The following is a 24,574-nucleotide window of genomic DNA, read 5'->3' on the forward strand; positions in this document are numbered from 1 at the left end:
ATCACAATCAGTAACATGATAACGACCAGTTAATCAATTTTTGAAGGAGTTGATTGAAGAAGCATGTCCAGGATACGAGGGAAAGCTCCAGATCGCCTACAAAATAATGCTTTTATCTACAAAAAGAGCAGACAGGGCCTCAATTTAACACTCATCTAAAAGAAGACATCTCTAGCAGTACCATAGTCCCTTACTACTCACTAGAGTGGCAGCCTAAGTGTTTGTACTCAGGTTCTGGATAGGGGCTTGAACCCACAACCTCAGAATTGGGAAGTCACTTACTTGGGAAGTCACTTACTAGCTAAGTCACAGCCGACAATGACATTCCAAATTAAAGAAAATTATCATCAAAAAGTGATGTGGAGGAGCTGGTGTTGGACTGGGGTGGACAAAGTTAAAAATCACGCAACACCAGGTTATAGTCCAACAGGTTTATTTGGAACTGAGCAACACTCCGAAAACTAGTGCTTCTAAATAAATCTGTTGGACTATAACCTGGTGTTGTGTGATTTTTAACATCATCAAAAAAGCTCTCACTGGATAATTCCTGTACATCTGAACTCTCTGAAAGTATCCAATTTAATTGGAAAATTCAGAGATAAGGAGGCAGTTACTCAGAAAACGTTAGACTGTTAATTATATACTCTAAACCCTGAGTTACTGTTAAACTAACCCCACAATTTACCACATCCACCACCAACTCCTGTAGACTCCTAGCATCCCCTTGAATCTGACTCAACACTTTCTGGGCTCAACATCTACCCCAGTCACTGGAAATGACACCATTCTGTTGTGCCCTAGATCCAACACCAGTGCCTCCAACCCCCCCCCCCATCAAACTCAAATTGTCATCCAGCATCAGACCTGCTTGTCCATCCCCCATTGTCCGACACACTCCGCTTCGACTGCATGTACCTCGGTGAGCTTGTTACAGATTCAGATCCAGAACTGGTTGCAAACTGATTAAAAGGCACATTAGAAAACTGGTCCATGAGCTGACAAAACCACATCAGGATTCCCACGTGTCCTGACAATTACATGTCATGTCCTGACAGCTGCATCTGTAGTGGTTGTATGTACCTCATTTGTCTCAATTCACCAAGAAAAGTAATCAATACAGTCAGGTAAGGTTGACCCTCAAGCATAAATAGATCAGTTCACATTCATTTCCTTGGTCTTTTGGGGAAAGTAGTGGAAATCAGTTGCCATCACTCCTCAGGCCTGTGAGTAACATGTTTCACAATCAGTTATCAGATCCTCAACTTCCTTTGTGATCCCTGGTCAATACACAGATAACTTTACCTCACTATGTCCTTCAAATGCCCAGTGTTCCTGATGTACCTTATCAAGATACTGCCACAGTGAATCTGGAAATGACCAGCTTTTGAACAAACACTAGCAGATCATCTATATTTGAGAGTTTCAAGTTAACCAGAAAAGACCTAAAGAGAAAGCTAAGAAGAGCCAAGAAGGGACATGAGCAGCCATTAGCAGGTAGGATTAAGGAAAACCCTAAAGCTTTCTATAAGTATGTCAGGATGGCTAGAGTTAGATTAGGGTTAATCAAGGATAGTAGTGGGAAGTCATGCATAGAGTTGAGGAGATAGGAGAGGCATTGAATGAATATTTTTTGTCAATATTCACACTGGAAAAAGACAATGTTGTTGAGGAGAATACGGAGATATAGGCTACTAGAAGTCACGGGAGTGAGGTTCACAAGGAAAAAGTGTAAGCAATTCTGGAAAGTGTGAAAATAGGTAAGTCCCCTGGGCCAGATGGGATTTATCCAAGGATTCTCTGGGAAGCCAGGGAGGAGATTGCAGAGCCTTTGGCTTTGATATTTATATCATCATTGTCTACAGGAATAGTGCCAGAAGACTGGAGGATAGCAAATGTTATCCTCTTGTTCAAGAAGGGGAATAGAGACAACTCGGATAATTATAGACCAGTGAGCCTTACTTCAGTTATTGGTAAAGTGATGGAAAAGGTTATAAGAGAGGATTTATAATCATCTAGAATTTAATAAGTTGATTAGGGATCGTCAACACAGCTTTGTGAAAGGTAGGTTGTTCCTCACAAACCTTATTGAGTTCTTTGAGAAGATGACCAAACTTGTGAAATGAGGGTAAAGCTGTTAATGTGGTGTATATGGATTTCAGTCAGGTGTTTGATATGGTTCCCCACGGTAGGCTATTGCAAGAAATACGGAGGCATGGGATTGAGGATGATTTGGCAGTTTGGATCAGAAATTGGTTAGTTGAAAGAAGGCAGAGCATGGTAGTGGTGTACCGCAAGGATCTGTTTTGGTGCCACTACAGTTTGTCATTTTTATAAATGACCTGGATGAGGGTGTAGAAGGATGAGTTAGTAAATTTGCAGATGACACCAAAGTCGGTAGAGTTGTGGATAGTGCCAAAGCATTTTGCAGGTTGCACAAGGACATAGATAAGCTGCGGAGCTGGGCTGGGATGTGGCAAATGGAGTTTAATGTGGAAGAGTGTGATGTGATTCACTTTCAAAGGAGCAACAGGAATATAGAGTACTGGGCTAATGGAAAGGTTCTTGATAGTATGGATGAGTGAGAGATCTCAGTGTCCATATATATAGATCCCTGAAAGTTGCCACCCAGATTGATAGGGTTGTTCAAAAGACATATGGTGTGCTTGCTTTTATTGGTAGAAGGATTGAGTTTTGGAGCCATAAGGTAATTTTGCAGCTGTAAAAAATTCTGGTGAGGCCGCACTTGGAGTATTGCATACAGTTCTGGTCACCACATTATAAGAATAATGTGAACGCTTTGGAAAGGGTGCAGAGGAGATTTACGAGCATGTTGCCTGGTTTGGAGTAGGTTCTTATGAGGAAAAGCTGAGACATTTGAGGCTGTTTTTGTTAGAGAGAAGAAAGTTGAGAGGTGACTTAATTGAGACATATAAGATGATCAGCGGATTAGATAGGGTGGACAGTGAGAGCCTTTTCCTCAGATGGTGATGGCTAGCACTAGGGGACATAGCTTTAAATTGAGGGGTGATAGATATAGGACAGATGATGTAATTTATTTACTCAGAGAGTTGTAGGGTATGGAATGACCTGCCTGCAACAGTAGTAGACTCACCAACTTTAAGGGCATTTAAATCATCATTGGATAAACATATGGATGAAAATGGAATAGTGTAGATTAGATGGGCTTCAGATTGGTTTCACAGGTCGGTGCATCATCAAAGGCCAAAGGGCTTGTAGTGTGCTGTAATGTTCTATGTTATATGTTTTATGTATGAAATGTTGTCAATGTTCAAAATCAGTCTTCATGCCTCACCACCTAACCTTACTTACTCATTAAATAGAAAGACCAATGATTTATGGTATGTTTCTATCAGAAACTTCAGTCTCATGGTACAGTCTGAAAACATCTTCTATATCTCTGTAACTGAGGGAGCATTCCTTTCTATAACTGCATGACATGTCTCTATGTCTGACAATGTTACAAAGACGTAATTTCCAACACCTACATCTTTGCTCACCCACAGTTATGGTGATTGGAAAGGATGGATTGTTGTGGACCTGGATATCTGCAAATGTCAGTGTGCTCTTGATCTTTTGGAAAGCATCCTCCTGATGTGACTGACAGCATCATTCTTGTATTTAGAGTAATAGAGTCATAGTCCATGCCGACCAGATACCCCAACCCAATTTAGTCCCACCTGCCAGCACCCGGCCCATATCTCTCCAAAACCTTCCTAATCATATACCCATCCAATGCCTCTTAAATATTGCAATTGTACCAGCCTCCACCACATCCTCTGGCAGCTCATTCCATACACGTACCACCCTCTGCATGAAATGTTGCCCCTAAGGTCTCTTTTATATCTTTCCCCTCTCACCCTAAACACTTGCCCTCTAGTTCTGGACTCCCCGACCCCAGGGAAAAGACTTTGTCTATTTATCCTATCCATGCCCCTCATAATTTTGTAAACCTCTATAAGGTCACCCCTCAGCCTCCGGCACTCCAGAGAAAACAGCCCCAGCCTGTTCAGCCTCTCCCTGTAGCTCAGATCCTCCAACCCTGGCAACATCCTTGTAAATTCTTTCTGAACCCTTTCAAGTTTCACAACATCTTTCTGATAGGAAGGAGACCAGAATTGCATGCAATATTCCAACAGTGGCCTAACCAATGTCCTGTACAGCCGCAACATGACCTCCCAACTCCTGTACTCAATACTCTAACCAATAAAGGAAAGCATACCAAACGCTTTCTTCACTATCCTATCTACCTGTGACTCCACTTTCAAGGAGCTATGAACCTGCACTCCAAGGTCTCTTTGTTCAGCAACACTCCCTAGGACCTTACCATTAAGTGTATAAGTCCTGCTAAGATTTGCTTTCCCAAAATGCTGCATCTCGCATTTATCTGAATTAAACTCCATCTGCCACTTCTCAGCCCATTGACCCATCTGGTCCAGATCCTGTTGTAATCTGAGGTAACCCTCTTCGCTGTCCACTACACCTCCAATTTTGGTGTCATCTGCAAACTTACTAACTGTACCTTTTATGCTCGCATCCAAATCATTTATGTAAATGACAAAAAGTAGAGGGCCCAGCACCGATCCTTGTGGCACTCCACTGGTCACAAGCCTCCAGTCTGAAAAACAACCTTACATTTTCAGGAAGTCAGTCAGAGTTGACAAGTTAGGTGAAGGTTTTGCCAACAAATTTCTCATATTTAGAAATCTTTGCTGATCATTAACCAATTTCAGAAAGGGAAATTCCAGAACAGCCATTTTTCACTGTGCATCTGACGTTATCCCATCTTTGTCAACAGTGGAAGTATATAAATTGCTTGGAAAATTCACACGTCACTGAGGGAAAGCCTTTCAGCCTGTAGGCATTTTAATATTGCATGTGCCCTCAGTTCATGCTCCTTGACCATTTTCCCATGTCTCAATATATCATTCATGTGGCAAATCTTGTACGCCTTGTAGAATATTGGACAGTCAGTTGAAGCAAAATCCCCCTAATGGAGTGATAAAGCAGCTGACTAAGTATAACAAAACCAATCAAAAATGAAAACATTATAAAAAAAGCTGTCACTTGAAATTAACCACACTAACTTTCAAAAAAAAAATTCTCTTTGAAACTTGAGGATGTGATCCTTTAGGAGTGCTTCCTTTTAGAGTGAAGATATCACAACTTCAGGTTAATCATATCAAATGAAAATAATGAAACTCCACAATAATGCTGCCATCAAAAACTTTGAGCAGCTCCAGCAGTTTAGTTCATTCTCCTCCCTGCATTTAGGGCAGTACGGTGGCTCAGTGGTTAGCATTGCTATCTCACAGCACCAGGGACCTCATGCGTAGAGTTTGCACATTCTCCGTCTGTCTGTGTGAGTTTCCGTCAACTGCTCTGGTTTCTTTCCACAATCCAAAGATGTGCAGGTGAGGTGGATTGGCCATGGGAAATGCAGGGATAGGTTAAGGGGTAGGTCTGATGGAATGCCCTTCAGAGCATTGGTGTGGACTTGATGGGTTAACAGCTTCCAACTCTAAGGATTCTATGATTCATATAAACTCAGTGTGCTTTATCCCAACACTTTCCAAATTCCATCATCTCCATTGTTGTTTCTGTGAAGCTATTAACTTTCAGATTGGGCAGGGCAGTCCAGCCACTTGCATATCTCATCGATGGTTTTTCTTTCCTTCTAACAATAAAAAACTCAATAAAGTCCCAGCAAATGTGAGATTTCCCATCAGTTATGCACCCAATCAGTAAGAACAGAATTGATTTCTCAGTTTGTTGTCCCGTTTCCTCTTTTCTACTAATTTATTCTTCTAAATATTTTGTGTGAACTTGAAGTGCTAACAAGTTTAAAATATAATTCTTAGAAAATTCCAAACAGCAGTGTGAAGACAGTTTATTTTAATTGACTCATGGTTGAGAGGACATAATTGCTGAAATATCTTGAGATAGTAATAGCATTGACTGAGATTAATTTATTGCTCACACCATCAGAGTCACACATGCCTCTCAGAGAATGTTCCCAATACCATTGCATTCACTGTTTCAACATAATTAATCAAAAACTGGACAGAGATAGACACAATTTCGCCTAGTTTTAGTCTTGTTGGCATTAAGTATTGAAAATCTTGCACTAACACCCTGAAAGCTAAAAATAAGTGCCCCATTTGAAATTAATTCTGTAGATCATAAGGATAATTATCAAACTTTGACCTAGATATATTCAGTAGTTCTCATTGCTTCAGTGTGACTCTGCTCCCAAAAATGTGCCCTCTAGTGTTCCACACTGAATTTGCTGCAGGTATAATCCATTCATTTAGATCCAGAATTTGAGTTATTGCTAAGGTTAATCAGTTACAGAAAGGACAATCAATGTATTCAAACAGGTTTGGGAATGAGAGATTTGAGAAACAGAAAAAGCTACACCAAAGAAAATGGAACATGACACCATTTTTAATACTTTCAATTTAAACAGAAAATTGGAATGGTGCCTTAGAATGGAGATCACAAGGCTTTCAGGTGGAGCTCAAAAAGAATACTTTGTGATGCCCAGGACTTATAGCTGTATGAGGAGTCCTGTCCATCATTGCTTTGTAATATATAAACTCATTGAGTCATAGAGATGTACAGCACAGAAACAGACCCTTCGGTCCAATTTATTCATGTGGACCAGACATCCTAATTAATCTAATCCCAGTTGTCAACATTTGGCCCATACCCGTCTAAACCCTTCCTATTCATGTACCTATCCAGATGCCTTTTGAATGTTGTAATTATACCAAACTCCACCACTTCCTCTGGCAGCTTATTCCATAAATGCACTACCCTCTGCATGCCCCTTAGGATCCTTTTAAATCTTTCTCCTCTCAACATAAACCTATGCCCTCCAGTTTTGGACTCCTCCACCCCAGGGAAAAGACTTAATCTATTTATCCTATCCATGTCTCTCATGATTTTATAAACTTCTATAAAGTCACCTCTCAGCCTCCGATGCTCCTGGGTAAGTAACCCCAGCATATTCAGCTTCTCCCTATGGTTCAAACCCTCCAACCCAGGCAACGTCCTTGTAAATCTTTTCTGAACCCTTTAAAGTTTCACTACATCTTTCTTAGAGCAGTGAGACTAGAATTGCATACAGTATTCCAAAATTGCCTAAGCAATGCCCTACACAGCAACAACATGACTTCCCAACTCCTCTACTCAATGGACTAACCAATAAAGAAAAGCAATGTTTGTAGCATTTTAAAAAAAGTGTATTTATATAGTGGCTTCCATAACCTCAGGCCATTTCAAAGTGGTTTAAAGACAATAAAGTATTTTTGAAGTGTAGTCACTGTTATAACACAGAAACTCACTCTCTAATGGCATTGAAGGTGTATATACACTGCAGCAGTTCAAGAAAGCAGCTCACCACCACCTTTTCAACAGAATAGGGATGAGCAATGAATACTGGCCCAGATAGCTATGCCCACATCCCATGAGTGAATAAGGAGAAATATGGCAGATATTTGCATTCAACAGACTCCCACAAACAGCAGTGTGATCATGGCCAGATAATCTTTTTTAGTGATGTAGCTTGAAGGATCATTGTTGACCAAGATGCCAAGATCTCTTCCTAAAATACTGATATGGTATAATTTACATCATTGTATACGGGCAGATAGGATCTCAGGTTAATGTCATTTAAAAAGACAGTGCCTTTGACTGTGCAGTACTCCCTCGATCTTGGATTTAAGAGTCTTGATTTTGTTCTCAAATCTTTGAAAAAGGGCAGGAAACCATAAGCTTCTGATAGATTAGAAAAATATGTAGGAGAGATTGTAGATAAGTAATTTAGTCAATAATATTATGAAATTTTATTGGAGTGGAAATGATCTTCCTGATATTTCAACATTTACAAGTATAAAATGTAGTTACCTCTCTCCTAATATGCAAGTAAGTCCATCAGCCTACATCAATGGCTTGAAAATTGATGAAATCATAGTTTAGTTATGTACGCTACCATATATTTATGCAGGAAATTAACAAACAAAAAGTAATGGATTTTTGAATGAATGGATGTGTGAAATTTTCATTCTTTCTGGGACACAGAGGTTAATGCTTCTGGGCATGATTCGGTTTGAAAGGTCAAAATATTTTGCCCAGTGGACTTTCATGTTGCTTTTAGCATTTTTACTACCTTCAAATATTGATCAGTTATTTTGCTGCATCTTCACACTTTGATGTTCAATTGTCTGAAAGAGCTAACCTCTAGACAATTAAGTATTATTCTTTGAAGAGAAATAAAAGCATTAAGTACTTAAAATAATAACGAGATCTGACAGTATCTGTGAAAGAGGAAAACAAAATTGAAGTTTTAGCTTCTTGACTTGTCTTTCTCTTTTAGCTTATTATCTTCTTTGACTTCCATTTTCCTTCTTGAGCTTAAACATTGAACTCTCAAAATTAACTTCAACAGCCACATAACTTTCAGAACTGGGACTATGACTTCCAAAGTATGTTGTTATGAGGGATTATGCCATTGATTTAAACACTCATTTCTATAAGGCATTATGCCATTGAAATAATTTAAATGCAGTAAATGCTTTTCTGATTGAGTCTTTTTTCAGTGTTGTGAAATTCGTATTGACACTTAGAACTTCATTTTATTTCATCTTTGTTTGAGTCTTAAGGTGCCTATGGAATGTACTGGATCAGTTGACATGGAGGTGTAAGGTGTTATGGACTAGACCAGATCCCTTCCAAATATTTTAAAAAGGTAGCCTAGACCCTAACATTTTCTTATTTTAAAGGCAAATGTGAAGGGTTGTGTTCCAGATGAAATGGAATTAGTCAAACTAGTTGATTTTAAGCAAAACAGATTTATTTCAAAACTACAATTAAAATACAACCAAAAAAGGAGGAATTTAGAATAACTTATCTCTATTGGAAAACTAAGAGGAATAATAGATACAGTAAGTATTACTAATGAACTGTTTCAATACAATAGCATCCATAAACATACTCCTTAGCAAAAAAGGAAAATTCAGACACAGATTCTCGCATTCTCCAACCCACAAGCAAAATAAAATCAGAAGAATATCCAGAGAGAGTAGCAGCCAGGAGTTTTTTTTTAAGACCCCAATAGCTTCTAATGTTACCAAGGAACCAAAACCTAGAAATCCTAATCTGTGAGAGTTGGCCACACCCATTCAAGCTGTAAAAAATAAACTCCAAGACCTCCCAAGCCATTTATTCAAGTGGTCTTCACCAGCCAGCTCTGTATCTCTCATTCAATGCCTTTGTTGAAAGAAACCAGGACAAAACAATCTCTTAAAGCCACAACATTGTAACAAATAGTTAAGAGTGATATGCGGGGTCATGAATTGGAATAAGTTAGCCATAAGCTGGCATGGGTTTACAAAAAGGCCATGAGGGTAGGTAAAGGCTTTAAATTTTGGCAAAAGGTGAGGTCTAATTCACCCTAATTCTTTCTTCATCATAATTCTGCTTCTTTGCTGAATCCTTCCATCTAATTTGTTAAGGAAACAAAGAGTTAGACACAGTATGCACCAAGGCCCTGGATGCCATACTATCTGTTTGAAAGTACATCAATCTTTTTCTCAAACCCATGGATGAAGGAAGTACTGAAATTGAGAATTTCGTGAAATTATAGGGCCTATCATTTCTCCGACTTTCTCTTCCAGGATTTTGGAAGAACTCTCAGGAGATGCAAAGGTCATATAAAATAATACGAAAGGACATTTTTATTACTTAACAGCAGTAACATACTTGCACTTATACAGTACTATCTCATTCAGGTATGACAGCAAAATTGCAGTGATAGTTAACTTTCAGCACCTCACCATCAGACTTTTCCAAAAGTAAAGAATAATATTTAGCTTGAGCACAGCATAATAAGATGCATATTATTCTGGATGATTATTTAGATTTGTGTTAAATACTGTTTTTGAGTTGATTTAGTACAATTTATAATGTGGCATCAAATTTATCATAATCAGAAGAGGATCATTATGTAGCCAGCAGGATAAAGATAAACTGAAGTCACTGTTTGAAATAACTTATGAAGCAAGTCACTATTTGTGCATTAAACAATTTAGCAATCAATACGTAGCCATAACAAGTATCTTGGGGAGTCATTTTACTGCGTTTCTTCACTCTTGGCTGCGTAATATGTATAAAATTGCAACAAACCATAATTGGAAAGACTACTGATTTTTTTATTATCATTGATTACTTTTCCATGGTCATTAGATCCTGGCACATAATATTAAGAAATTCTTCTTTTAATTTAATGTATAATTTTACTAAAATAGGAAATGCAGTGAAACAAAGTTTGCAATTGAGCCTTGCAGCATTTGACGTTTTAAACACACGATTCCTATGTGAGGGCAGATGGCACGTTGCTCTGTGTAGGATGTTTTCAATGATTGAACACCAGTGTCTAGAACAAATCTGATGAGCCAGCTTTGAAATTTGGAAGTTTTGGCTGAATCTTACTTTTATTGGCTAAGGGCCAGTTGCCTTGAGTTGTTTTTGGAGGGATTCTTCCCCTGAGGCCCAACAAGATCTCCCACTGTATCTTACCGGGGCACCCCACAATACAAGTTAGTACCAATGTATTGGAAGGGTGCATGATGGTCAGGAGAAGATGACAAATATTTGATGTCAGTATCCACGGATGAGGAATGCATGTGGCTTGAGCTCATGGACCATGCTGTGAAATAGGGTTTGGTGCTGAGCAACATGGAGACTGGTTGCAGTCAGCAATAAACTGAATTCGACAGATATTGTCAAAATCCTCTGCATTTCGCATAGAGATTTTTTAATGTTGAGGTTCTATGTCATGTTTAGTAAGATAGGAATCTGAATTGTAATGATGTGAGTTGTAATACTAATACAGTGTTTAACAAGCCACAGTCCCCTTAATTAGCAACTTGCGGCTGTATAGTGCAAAAACCTGCCTTGGCACTTGGCAATAACATAATACTGACTGTGAGATGCTTCCAATGTCAAGATAGACCTTGCCTGACTTTTTGACTGATTCTACCACAAAACCTGACATAGCCCATCTTGCTCAGACCTCAACAAGATTCTTTCACGGTGTTAATCTGTCAAAGAGTCCTATGAAGTTCAATCAAGGCACTATCTGAACCAATTCTCAACTCTGCTATTTGATAGCACTTGTGCCTATGAAAGTGATTCCAAGAAGATGAAAACCATGTGGATTGCTCATTCTACAGGTGATCTGCTCCACCAGGTTGTGACTGAGGTGACATAACTATATATCTTTATTTTAGTGTCTTCTACATTTAAGCTCCAGAAGAGAAATTACCTGCTGAAGATCCAAACCTCTGATGGTTAGGACTACTGTTTGAATTATATGTACCATGTATGTCAATTGTTGAGCATTGCTTTTGACTCTATTTTAAAGAGAAGATCACAATGTGATTGCAGACAATGACTCAGTCAACTTGAACATGTTTAATAGAGGTAGAATGTCATGTACTCATGTGCTTTTGGTACTCTGCTCACCTTGCCATATGTGAAGAGTTGCCATCTGATAATCAGGCAATATTTTGAACGTTGTGAGAAATTGATTTAGAGAGGATTGACAAAGTAGATGTCGAAAAGTTATTTTCTCATGCCTAACACTCTGGAATGAGGGGTAAGCATAGGATAAGAGGTAACAGATTCAAAATAGAGATGAGAAGAAATTGCTTTTCTCAAAGAGTCCTGAAGCTGTGGAATTCATTACTCAAACTTCAGTGAGTGCTGGGACATTGAGTAACTTTTAACAAGGAGATGGATTTTTAACTAGTAATGGGTTGAAGGGTTATGGAGTGGACAGGAAAGTGGGGTTGAGGCCAAGATGTGATCAGCCATGAGTGTATTAAATGGCAGAGCAGGCTGTCGGGGCTAAATTGCCTAATCCCACTTCTTATTCTTATCTTCTTACTTTTTTTTAATAGCGATATGCATTGGCTTGGGCCTCCAGAACAGTTGTTTCTGGGAATTAGCTATCAGTGTTATTTATTCCTTTTCAGTCACGAACTGTAACTCATTATGCACTCATTCCTTAAACTCACCATCTATATTCTCCGGATTTCATTTAGCTGTGCAACTGCTTGTCAACTGCGATGTCTAATGTTATTGAGAGTCCTTGGTTTGTCTGCAGTAATGCTGGTCTTGTGTAGCTAATCTAAAAGGATGAGTACATTAAAAAATGCTACTGGTTTCAAGAAGCACCATCATACAGCCCTTGCATTTTGATCAAATGTACAGCTCTCCAAACCTAATAATATTATAAACTTGTTCTAAAGTATACTGGTAACCTATTCTGGTATTTTCCAGCCCTTTAGCTGTGACTGACAGAAGGTTTTTTTAGTTCCTTTCTGGCTTAGATCCTGAGTTCTTTGACCAATTGCACTGATATCTTAAGGAGATTTCTCATCAATAGTATATCCCTGTGTTTACACTTCACATCCAATTCAACCTTCCACATTTCACATAATAGCATTCTGGGCACATTGCCTGTCTTTGACAAAAAGAATCAACAGGAATTTAACTTCCCACCCTCTTCTTCATGTGACTACAAATCACCATGGCTGTTTTCTCCTTTGTGGGCATTTTAACTCTGAATTTCTCTCTGCTTGATGAGATGGATTAACCCCTGATTGAGAGCATGGATATAATTGAACTTGCCTGGACTCTGCTGATGCTAGAAGCTTTACAGCTCGACTACAAAAAATTTTAAAAATTTGTGATCTATTTTAATGCAGAGCTAACCTCATTTACTGTAACTGGAATTCTTCCAGCATTTTGATTAATGGTGTTCCCTTGTTTGGGGCAGTTCCCTTGATATCCAACCATGTTCGGCTCTTTGGCAGTTTCAATTCAGTGATAGGCAATTTTCAACCCAACTCAATCCTGTTGAAAACATTTCCTGCCTTATCTGATTCACCTCAATGTAAGTCTAAGCAATGCAAGTACAAGAAAATTTTGTCAACTATAGAACAAATAATGTGGAAATATCAATTGATGGTCCTTCATCACAATAAAGTGCTTCCTCTGGCAATTTTGATTTTCTACCATAGTCTGGCCTGCTTATTTACAACAACAACTTATATTTAAATGTAGAATTTGATGTTACAAAACAACCTAAGGTATTTCACAGAAACATTATTAAACAAAATTGACACCAAGTTTTTGAGAAAGGTAATTGTTCTGAAATGTTGGAGACTGTATTTAGCAACACCCAGTCTCATTAGGTCATTCAGGTGTTATGATCCCTGATGATGTTATTTTTCAACAAGTCAGATTAAATCATGGCTTGATAAATCATATTTTTATTCCTTTTGCTTATATTAATGTGGGCTCTAACTAAAGCATAAATGCGCAATGTTACAAATTTTGCTTTAACAATAAAACTGAAGTTTATTAACAACAGAAATGAAGATAAATCAAAACAGATCAAGCCATTTACTTATAACACAAATTCAAAGATATTCAAATACACAAGAAAAGTATAATCCCATTAATCCTAAAACATGTCCGTCGGTACCTCAAAAAATACCCCTGGTAACGCATCCAAAACACCAACTATACAATACTCACATCAGAGTCCAAACATCTTTGAAGGTTTAGGTCACTCATGCCTTCAACCTTTAGTCTGAAATTGCAGAGAACTTCTCCCTGGAACTATCGTACTCCTGAGTTTTATCTCAATGCTTTTGATGTATGATCAACACTATCTCCTTAATCTTAGACAATCTAGTTAATTATACTTTCCCTTCGCAGAAGCATAGATCTATTCAGCCATCCTATTTCCAAGGAATTTACAGGACTGTTCCAAAACTCCAAGTAAAATCGAAATCAAAAGTCTCCCGCTCTGAGATATGGGTGTATCCCTTATGCTTAAAAAAAATTAGAAATTTCTTACAAATTTTGAGGTCCCATTATTTACCTTGCTGGGTTGCAGGATAATCTAAGTTAAACAGAAAATATCCATTAATGGTCACACAAACCTGTTCACTTTAAATCCAGGTTATAAAAACTATTTTAACAGAAATCACCATGGCTACGGAAATGCTTACAAGTTATTTACTTCAGACACATAGAAAACACACAAGTTATTATCTCAAAACAAAAACAGAGCCCAAACTTGTAATACATGATGTGATCTAAAAAGTCCCAGTTTACATCACCTGGGGATAAGACAAGAGTGTCTTGTTATTGCCTCGATTGAAGATAAATTAATTTTATTTGTATATGACTGCTATCTTGCAATAAACCACATCTTGTTTAAGGTAAGAACATTTTCTCACTGAATTGGTGGCATTTAACTACTTAACCATAAGAGCCAGTCATTGGTACTTCAAAATTAAATACAACATGGCTATATACTTGGTCTAAGAGGATGGTTTAAAGGAAAAGAGAGAAATGATGAGGCAAGGTGTTTCAGCAAGTGGATTTTTGACCCATGCACTCTGTCTGTCCCTCCCTCTCTCTGACTCCTCAATTCCTGAAGACCCACAGTATACTAGGTATTCCTAACTTCCAATTTTAGTGATGTAATATAAGGATGGGATGTCACCCTTTCATTCCTATGTCTGCAAAATGCATCCAGCAGTTATTAGTCAGATGCTTCTGCATGGGAAATTGCCTTTGTTTATTTGATAAAGAATCTCACCTTATTGTATGTCGACTACCAGCTAAAAAGTGAAATTAATGGGAAATTACAGATATTGACAATGCCATAGATCACAGAGACATATAGCACAAGAGAGGCCTTTCAATTTAACTGCACTGATCTATCTACATTAATCCACTTTCTAGCACTCACCCATAGCCTTGAATTCCAAGTGCTTATCCTACCTCTACTACCCTCTTAGGCAATGCATTCCAGGTTCCCATCACCCTATTGGTGATTTTTCTTCTCCTCAAATCCTCTCTTAATTTCTTGCCTTTCCCCTTTAAATTATGCCCCTTTGTTATTGACCTTTCAACGAAGGAGAACGACTGACTCCTATTCACGTTGCCCGTGTTTCTCCAAACCTCACACACCCCAATTAGGACACCCGTCAGCCTTCACTGCTCTGAAGAAAACAAACTGAGACTATCTAGCTTCTCCTCATAGGTAAAATACTCCAATATCATTCTGCTGAATCTCCTCTGCACTATTTCCAGTGCAATCACATCCTTCCTACAGAGTGCTACAAGACCTACCAAGGTTTTGTGCAGTTCGAAGATAAGGACCCTGCTCTTATAATCTATGCCACAGTTGATAAAAACATGACTCGTAAACATTCTTAGTCATCTTATTAAATTTTCCTGCTGCCTTCAGGGATCTGTGGAGAAGCACCCCAATTTTTCTCTGTTCTTCTGAGCTTCTTAGCATCTTGTCATTCATTGAGTACTCCCTTGACTTATTGCTTCTCCCAAAATGCACCACATCACACTTTTCAGGATTAAATTCAATCAACCACTCGTCTGACCAACCTCTCTTTATACTCCTCTAACCTACGATCTACTTCTTTGCTATTAACAGCCAGTCTTGGTGCCATCTGCAAACATACTTATCATTCTCACCTACACCAGTTAGATTAGATTAGATTGCCTACAGTGTGGAAACAGGCCCTTCCGCCCAACTAGTCCACACCGACACTCCAAAGAGTAACCCACACAAACCCATCCCCCATATTTACCCCTGATTAATGCACCTAACTCTATGGGCAATTTAGCACGACCAATTCACCTAACCTGCACATCTTTGGACTGTGGGAGGAAACCGGAGCACCCAGAGGAAACCCACACAGACACAGGGAGAATGTGCAAACTCCACACAGACAGTCGCCCAAGGTGGGAATCAAATGCGGGTCCCTGGCTCTGTGAGGCAGTAGTGCTAACCACTGAACCACCATGCTGCCCACGAATAATAAGGGACCCATCACCGATTCCTGTGGCACACTACTAGACAAGCCTCTGGTCACACAGCCTTCCATCACCACCCTCTGTCTCCTACAACTTAGTCAATTTTGCCAAGCTACCCTAGTTCTCATGTCCTTTTATCTTTTTTATCAGTCTCCCATGTGGGACCTTTTCAAAGACAAAGCAAAGTCACAATGCAAAGATGCTGATACCAGCAATGGATTAAGTTTCCTGTAAATCACCTGCTGTAATACACAAACTCTCTATTGAAATTTATCTAAAATAAAACACGTAAAGCAAAACAATATTTCTCGCAGGAAGAGAGAGAAGAAACTAAAGTAAAGGGTTATAGGATGAAATCAAATATGCTTCCAGTAACAAGCAAAGATGTTTGACAATGATATACATTGATCCTAGATAAAAACTCATTTGAGATGAGTATTCCATATTCCATCGTAATATAACCAGGTATCACCATGGAAAAGTACAGTTGAGAACTCATGAGTGCTAATGCACACTAGGAGATTGTTAAACAGATAACTAAATCAGGCACATGATTGGAATCCAGTTGTGAGACAAAAAATGCTTGAGGGCAATGAGTCAGTATGTCCCAGAAGAATAGCTAAGAATAGCAAGCAGGTGGAAATCCAGTCTCCTATGTATGCTCCTCCACATACCAAGAAACTCTTGCATAATGATTGCATAATTAGTACAAATCAAACACAAATCCTTATTTATGTTCACACATAACTTGTTTACTTTTACACCTGTGCATTGTAAAATTCAAAGTTCATTTACATTTAATTTGTGACCATCTCAAGTTTATTCTAAATTAGTAGTGATGGCAATGTCATTTCAGCACTGCACTATTTTAACTTTTATGTTTTAAGATGATGCTGTTGTATTGGCAGCAGTTAGGTCCTTGAAAAATTCTACCCGGACCCTTCATTTAAATTGTGTTAGTTAATTACAAAAAAAAATTGACATCACTGTGTGGATTTGGCCTGTGTCACAAAAGACTGGATTTCCCATCCAATGTCAGGCAGCTGCTAGGTGGTAATTGGGTACCTGAGTGTGAGACGTTCTGGAAGTCTGTGTTTCAGTACAGTTTCTGGTAGTAGAACCAAATGACATTAATTGTGCTCCCAGTATCCTGCTGACACCAATGAGGTTCCATTTATCTCATATATTTGCAAGAGGAAGAAGAATTATGGTGAGATTCTAGAGCATTCAAACATGGGAAAAGTTCAGGCTTATCGATCTGCAATGCATTTTGTCATTCTGATCTTATTTCCATGATGTAAGGTAGTGTAAGGCATTTTATTTTCTATGCATTTCTGTATTTTATGGTTTAAAGCACTTCTATGTTTTAGCTCTCTCCAATTTGTCTTGTATTTGTATTAATGTTAAGTTGTAAACAGTAATGAGTTGCACCAGCAGCCAGAGCTTATACAAAAAAAACGGAAGTTGCTGGAAAAGCTCAGCAGGTCTGGCAGCATCTGTGAAGAGAAATCAGGTCCAGTGACCCTTCCTCAGAACTGATGGTAGCTAGGAAATTGTCGGATTGTATGCAGAATGTGAGGATGGGGATGGGGTGGATGGGAGATGTGGTAAGGAATAAATGATTGGTGGGGAGAGAGCCCAAAGAAAGTGAAGACCAGTTGGGCAGATGAAGTAATGGATAGTGACCTGGCTAGGAGAGTGAATAACTGTTAACAGAGACGTTTAGTGGCTAACAATGGTAGACATTGTGATAAGAAGGCCTGGTGTGTAGGTTTGGGGTTTAGAACGTGTGAAAGCTCTGGCTCTGAAATGATTGAACTCAATATTGAGTCTGGAGGGCTGGAGGGTCCGCAAGTGGAGAACGAGATGCTATTCTTCCAACTTACACTGTGCATCATGGAACACTGCAGTAAGCCTGAGACAGAGATATTGGCCAGGGAACAAGGTGGTGTGTTAAAATGGCAGGCAACTGGAAGATCAGGGTCTTTTTTAAGGACAGAATGAAGGTGTTCTCCAAAGCTGTCACACAATCTACACTTTGTTTCCCCAATGTAGAGGAGACTATATTGTGAGCAGCGAATGCAGGAGACTAGATTGTGTGAAGTGCAGGTAAAGTATTGCATCACCTTGGAATATTGAGGAGAGAGGAGGTAAATGGGCAAGTGTTATACCTTCGGTGGTTGCAGGGGACGGTGTCATAGGACTCTGGGTGGGTGTTGGGAATAAAGGAAGAGTGGACCAGGGTGTCCCAGAGGGAATGGTCCCTGTGGAAGGCAGAGAAGGGAGGGGGAGGGAAATATGTGCCTGGTGGTGGCATATTGCTGGAGGTGGCAGAAATGGCAGCTGATGATCTTCTAGATATGAATGTTAGTGGGATGGTTGGTAAGGACAAGGGGAACCCATCGCCTTTGCAGGTGGGAAGAGAGAGGGCCAGGGCCAAAGTGGGGAAGATGGGTTGGACATGGTTGAGGGCCCTGTCAACAATGGTGCTGAGGAATCTTCGGTTGAGGAAGGAGGTGGACATGTCAGAGGCTTCCTTGCCGAAGCTGGCCTCATTGAAACATATGTGATGGGGAAGGAGGAACTGGGAGAATGGAATGGAGTCTTTACAGGAAGCAGGGATATATAGTCCAGTTAGACGTGGAAGCTGGTGGGTTTCTAGTGGATATTAATGGCCAGTCTATCTCCAGAAATGGAAACAGAGATGTCGAGGAAAGGAAAGGAGGATTCAGAGGTAGACCAGGTGAAAGTGACTGTGGGGTGGACATTGGAAGCAAGATTGATTAACTTTTCCAATTCCAGACAAGAGAGGGAAGCAGCACCAGTGATATCATTGATACATTTGGGAAAGAGTTTTAGGTGGGATCAGAATAGGACTGGAAGAAGGAATGTTCCACATATCCCATGAAGAGACAGGCATAACTGGGGCCCATATGTGAGTAGCCATGGCCAACACTTCATCCTGAAGAAAATGAGAGGAGTTAAAAGAAAAGTCGCTCAGTGTGCAGACAAGCTTGGCCAGGTGGAGGAGGGTAGTGGTGGATGAGATGGTTCAGGCCTTTGCTCCAGGAAGAAGCAGACAGCCCTGAGACTATCCCAGTGGGGGATGGATGTGTAAAGGGATTGCATGTCCATGGTGAAGAAGAGGTGGCTGAAACCTCAAACTGGAAATTCCAAAACTGGCATAGGACGTCAGAGGAACTGTGGATGTAAACAGGAAAGAATAGGATAAGAGGAGAAAAAAAAAAATCATGGGAAGTCACAGATGAATTAATTAGTGGAGTGACCCCCTTGTATGTAGGAACCCTTCACTAATTTATTGGGGAGATGGTTGCATAATGGTTATATAGATTAGAGTGGTGCTGGAAAAGCACAGCAGGTTAGGCAGCATTCAAGGAGCAGGAAAATTGACATTTCGGGCAAAAGCCCTTCATCAGGAATAGGGATGAAACAGCGAACTTTTTGATACAGCAAGCAGGCACCGCTGTCTAGTATAATGGTTATATCTCCAGTCCAGAAATCCAGAGGCTGGGCTAGGTACAATTTTGAATCTCAGCATGGTAGTTGGTGAATTTAAGCTGAATTAATTAAAATTAATATGAAAGCTTGTCTCAATAACTGTGACCATTATACTATTATTTATTGCTGGAAAAACCTATTTGTTTCACTAATGTCCTTTAGGGGAGAAAATCTGCCACCCTTGCATCATCATGAAAATGGTGTTGACACCTTATTCCCTACTGGATTGGCCTTGCAGGTGACTCAGTTCAAGAGTAATTGAGGATGGGCAAAAATAGCCAGTCTTGCCCAAGATGCCTATATCCCATGAAAGAATAAAAACCTATGCTGTTGGTTCATGTATTAATAAAGGTTAACCATACTTAATGAAAATTGCATTGATCATTGTGCTTTGTTTTATTGATATCAAAGTACAAGGTGAAAGACCTTTGAAGACAGGGAGATATTCCATACCTGCCCTTCTTTTTTATATAGCAGAGCCTGCACAGTAGACAAAGGTGACAGAGGACAGAAATGTTGTGTAGAGGAAGCTTCTATCATGAAGGAATGGCATTAAAAGGAAAGATGAATGATCAACTTTTCCTCAACATACTCTAATTCCAGTGTGTCCTGCTTCAAACAGTAGGAAGAGGATGATTCTAATCTCACTAACCATTGTAAGTTTTGACCCATTCTTGCAGGCTTTGGGATTTCTGTCCACAAGGTCTGGATCAGCAAATAAAGTGTTATGAGATCCCTTAAAAGGTGTTAGCTGATACTTTGCAGCATGGGGAAGACATGTGGAAACCATTTCTTTCTAGTGTGTCCTCTCAACCAACAGGCATTTTGAGGCCTTCAGAATTTCTACTCTCTTGGACACTACTCTGAAATTGCATCAACACTTAAAATTGATTGACATGCAATTTCCTCTCTTGTCACTAGTCTCAGCTGTACTTGCAGCTGAACATAAACCTGGGCATACATTAGAATTTAAAGCAGGAAAATTCGTTATAAAGAACGCCCTTCACTTCAAATCCATTGTAGGTGGTCATAACGACAAATAAGGAGTATTAGAGTTTGAATGCCTGAATTTGCATTGGTGGCAGTGAATTTTCTTAACAAAATTAGGCCTTCAATCTTCCCTAGCATTTCCAAAACCCTTCAAGATTGCATAATTATTTTGGTTACTTATCTTCCATGTGTGTGTGTGGTTGGATGAAGTAGACCCCACAAGCTGAGTGTACCAGATGCAAACAAAGCTCAAAGCACCATTACTGATTCAGAGTTATCCGCTTCTGTGCAGTGACATTTCAGATTTCAGAACCAAGCATTAAGTGCCATCATTATAGGCAAGCTTATCCTGCAGGCATAAGAGGTGGCCTAATTTAATATTAGGGATGAGGACGTAGCAAAAGCTCAGTGTGAACTTGTTAATATTTTGATGCATGCAGTTCTGCTGCAGGAATAAAGAACATTTCCTTTATAAATAAATATGCCTCAGTTTTCAATTACATTGGGCAATCTCTCTTTTACAGAATGTCACTTAAATGAGATGTATTCTTGATTGAAAAATAGTTCAAAAGAAAACTGTAAACCTAGTTTGAAGTTTATTCTCCACAGGAGATATCTTGTTGAAATCTGGATTGGAAGAAAGTGAGCTTCGAAGGTGGATACACCATAGATTAATGTGCAGCACTGTGCCCATGTTGGATTATAACTTAATGCAAGCGTTCAGATAATGAGATCAAAAACACCAAGGGCATCAGATTGATTTTGATATTATCTAAAACATCAGATTAGATTAGATTACAAACTTGAAATCATATGCTTTCTATTAAGGAAAGCTTTGAAACATCCTCATTTCTGCACTTGTTCTAACCCTCCTTTCACCTGAGGCATTGCAGAATGCTTACATGTATGTGTAAACATAGTTCCACTGCACCTCCTGCATATTTACAGTGTTATAGCAGTATCAACTCTGAGGAAATTCTATTAAATTAATATTCTTCATGTTCATGAATGGACTGTTGAAATCAAATCCTTTCAAACTGAGCGCATTTTTTTTTCAAGGATTGCTTTGTCTTCTTTCTCTTCAACCTTGTTATAAGTTGACACTTTTGATCATTGGCTTTTAAGAGAAGTCATGTGAAGGTGACAAATCTACGTGATGTGAAAATGTTTACTGAGTTAAGGAAACTGTGAGGTGAGAAGGCTGCACACATTTCATTTCTGTCATTTTTGCTTGTCTTTATATTCCTTTTGTTGCATGGAACTTATTTATTTTGTAAGCCAATGAAATAACAGTTGATGGAAACTGTGCATAGCTTCTATTTTTGGTAGTATGAAGGTTAGTACTCTGCTTAGCATAATTTTATCGATTCTTAAAGACAATATAATTTCCTCTGCCTTGGTTATGTTAGTGAGAATGTTATCTCTCAGCGCATCTAAATCTTGAAGCGTTACCAGATACACAGAAATGTACAAATTTTACATTGTATCACTTCCATGTGTATACTTGCAAAGTGATATTATAAGCTATGTCAAGAGTGTTGTGCTGGAAAAGCACAACCGGTCAGACAGCATCTGAGAAGCAAGGGAGTTGACGTTTCGGGCATTAGCCCTTCATCAGGCTTCTGCCCAATATGTTGATTCTCCTGCTCCTTGGATGCTGCCTGACTGGCTATGCTTTTTCAACACCACGCTTTCAACTCTGATCTCCATCATCTGCCATCCTCACTTTCTCCTAGTATTATAAGCTGTGTCTGTTTTGGCAGGGCAACAGTGGAAGGGGAGACAATATAGTTTGCTTGACACATAATTTATTCAAAATCACTTCAGTGATTAACACAACAGGCAGATTTTCCAGCAATACCATTAACAGGGCTTTTGACATGAAGCAGGACACAAAGTTCATGAAGTTCCAACTATTGCATTGAATTCAGGGCTGAGCTGTTCAGGACCGCGGACAGTTCTTAAGTCAGGGACGCTACAGTAGAAGCACTTTAGACAGCGGAATAAGAAATAGGAACAGAAATTGAGCCATTCGGCCCCTCTAGCTTGCTCTGCCATTCAATAGGATTGTGGCTGATACAGATGACATTTGAATGGCGAGAATGGGCTTCCAATACATGCATGTAGAGCACATTGGATTTTCAATTATTTCTCGATGGAAATATTTACAGAAAAATGACAGAAAATTATTGACAGAAAATACAAGGCTTCTTAGACATTGACGTCTTCCTACTTTCTTTTCCACTGTTTCCTTAATATCAGCCAATTTCAAAATGCTACAGGAGTAATGGAATTTGGCTATATTGCTGCTTCTTCTCTCTGAACATGAAACAGTCAGTTGTGATGTTCACAGAAAGGTATTGAATTTCATACTAGACTACACCTCACATGACTGTGAGCTGCAAGAAAAACAGAAATGCTGGAAATATTCGCAGGCTTGGTTGCATCTGTTGAGAGAAGCAGAATTAATGGGCTCACCTTTTGGGTGGAGGTTTAAGACCTGCCTCTATGGCCAAAATCAGGATCCAACAGCATTTTGACTGGTGGTCTGACATGGAGAGGCTTACATTCAGCAGCACCCTTCAAGTTATTGACAGTCTCCTGTCTAATTGTGTGGTGAACCTCTCCCTAGATGTATAAGTCCAATCAGTAGACCTGACACAACCTGCAAGCAATAGCCTTTGCAGCGGTTGCAGTTTCAATAAGACTGCATCTCAATGTTTAAGCATCCTGGAAGAGCAAATGGAATTTTGGGAAGAAACTGGGGCATGCAAGAAATTCCCAGTAATCTTCAAATATTGAGGGGAAAGAGTGTTGTGCAACACCAGCAGGTAGGATCATTGTCATGGAGATAATCAATATTGCTGGGTGTCTCCTTGGTGGGCCAAGATCAAGCTCTAAAGGAAGACATCTCCTGTTGGTGAATTTGCTGAAGCTTTTCTGGCTACCTCTGCTCAAGGCAAGGCCTACTGATGTGGGAATATTTTGTGTGTGTGTGTGTGTGTGGTGCGCGTGCATGTGTGTGTGTGTGTGTGTGTGTGTGTGTGTGTGTGTGTGTGTGTGTGTGTGTGTGTGTGTGTAGTGGGGGTGCCGGTTGAGTGGTTCTTCATTGGATACTTAGATAAATTGGCTGCTAAATGAGAAGCTGTGCTAGGTTTTCTGCTGTCTGTAACATGTCATCATAGAGGTAAGACTCAAGCACTCCCTTCCCAAACCTTACAGCTCCATATAAAGCACCCTCCTTCCTCCCAGCCTAACCCCACCAGGCTGGAATACTCAGACCAATGCTCAAGATTGAGACAATTTCAGGAACCAGTATGTCAAGGAGTCAGCAAAACCTGTGAGCACCTCATAGTAAGCAGTCAATACAAGATCAAAATAGTACAACAATCTGTATGTGGTGAGATGAGAAGGGGCTGCCAAGAAGGAGGAAAAGTTGATGGCCTAAGACCAGATGGAAGGCTGAGAGACGTAAACGTTTCAGGATTTAAGGAGGAATGGTGACTCACAGGAGGAGATGGAGATGAGTGATCAACCAATATTGTGGTGATCCCAAGTAAAATGGGAGAAGTGGAATGGAAAAGAACTTTGAGGTCAATGACTCATCATTAAAAATGGTACTAAGGGATGAAGCAGTTTTAAGAAAAATATTGAAAGGGAGAGGGGACAAAAAACAAAATGAAACGTCTGTGATGGGAAAAGACAAGAAAAATGAAATGTCGACAAAGCGATAATACATCGGAAAATATGCGAATGGACAAATAATGGGAAATAAATGTGTTTTGAGGAACTATTAATTGAAAGGCAAGATTTTCATCCAGCTGTTTTCTTAAAACGTAGACACTTTGAAAAAGAAATGGTGACCATGTTTACAATCTGAAATGATTGACCTTAATGCTTAGTCCAGAACATATAGTAAAGAGCTGGAAAGCTGCTGTTCTTTGGGTTTATGTCGAGTTCCAATTGAATAGCACAGGAGGCTGAGAAATAAATGTCAGAGCTGGAGTGTAGTGGAGAGGCTCTGAGCTATGCTTGCAGACTGAATGGAGGTGATCCACAAAGCAGACATCTAATCTTCACTTAATCTCCCTGACGAAAAGGAGGCCACATTGTGAGCAGC

Source organism: Chiloscyllium punctatum, chromosome 23 (genome assembly GCF_047496795.1).
Source record: "Chiloscyllium punctatum isolate Juve2018m chromosome 23, sChiPun1.3, whole genome shotgun sequence".
Classification (NCBI taxonomy): Eukaryota; Metazoa; Chordata; class Chondrichthyes; order Orectolobiformes; family Hemiscylliidae; genus Chiloscyllium; species Chiloscyllium punctatum.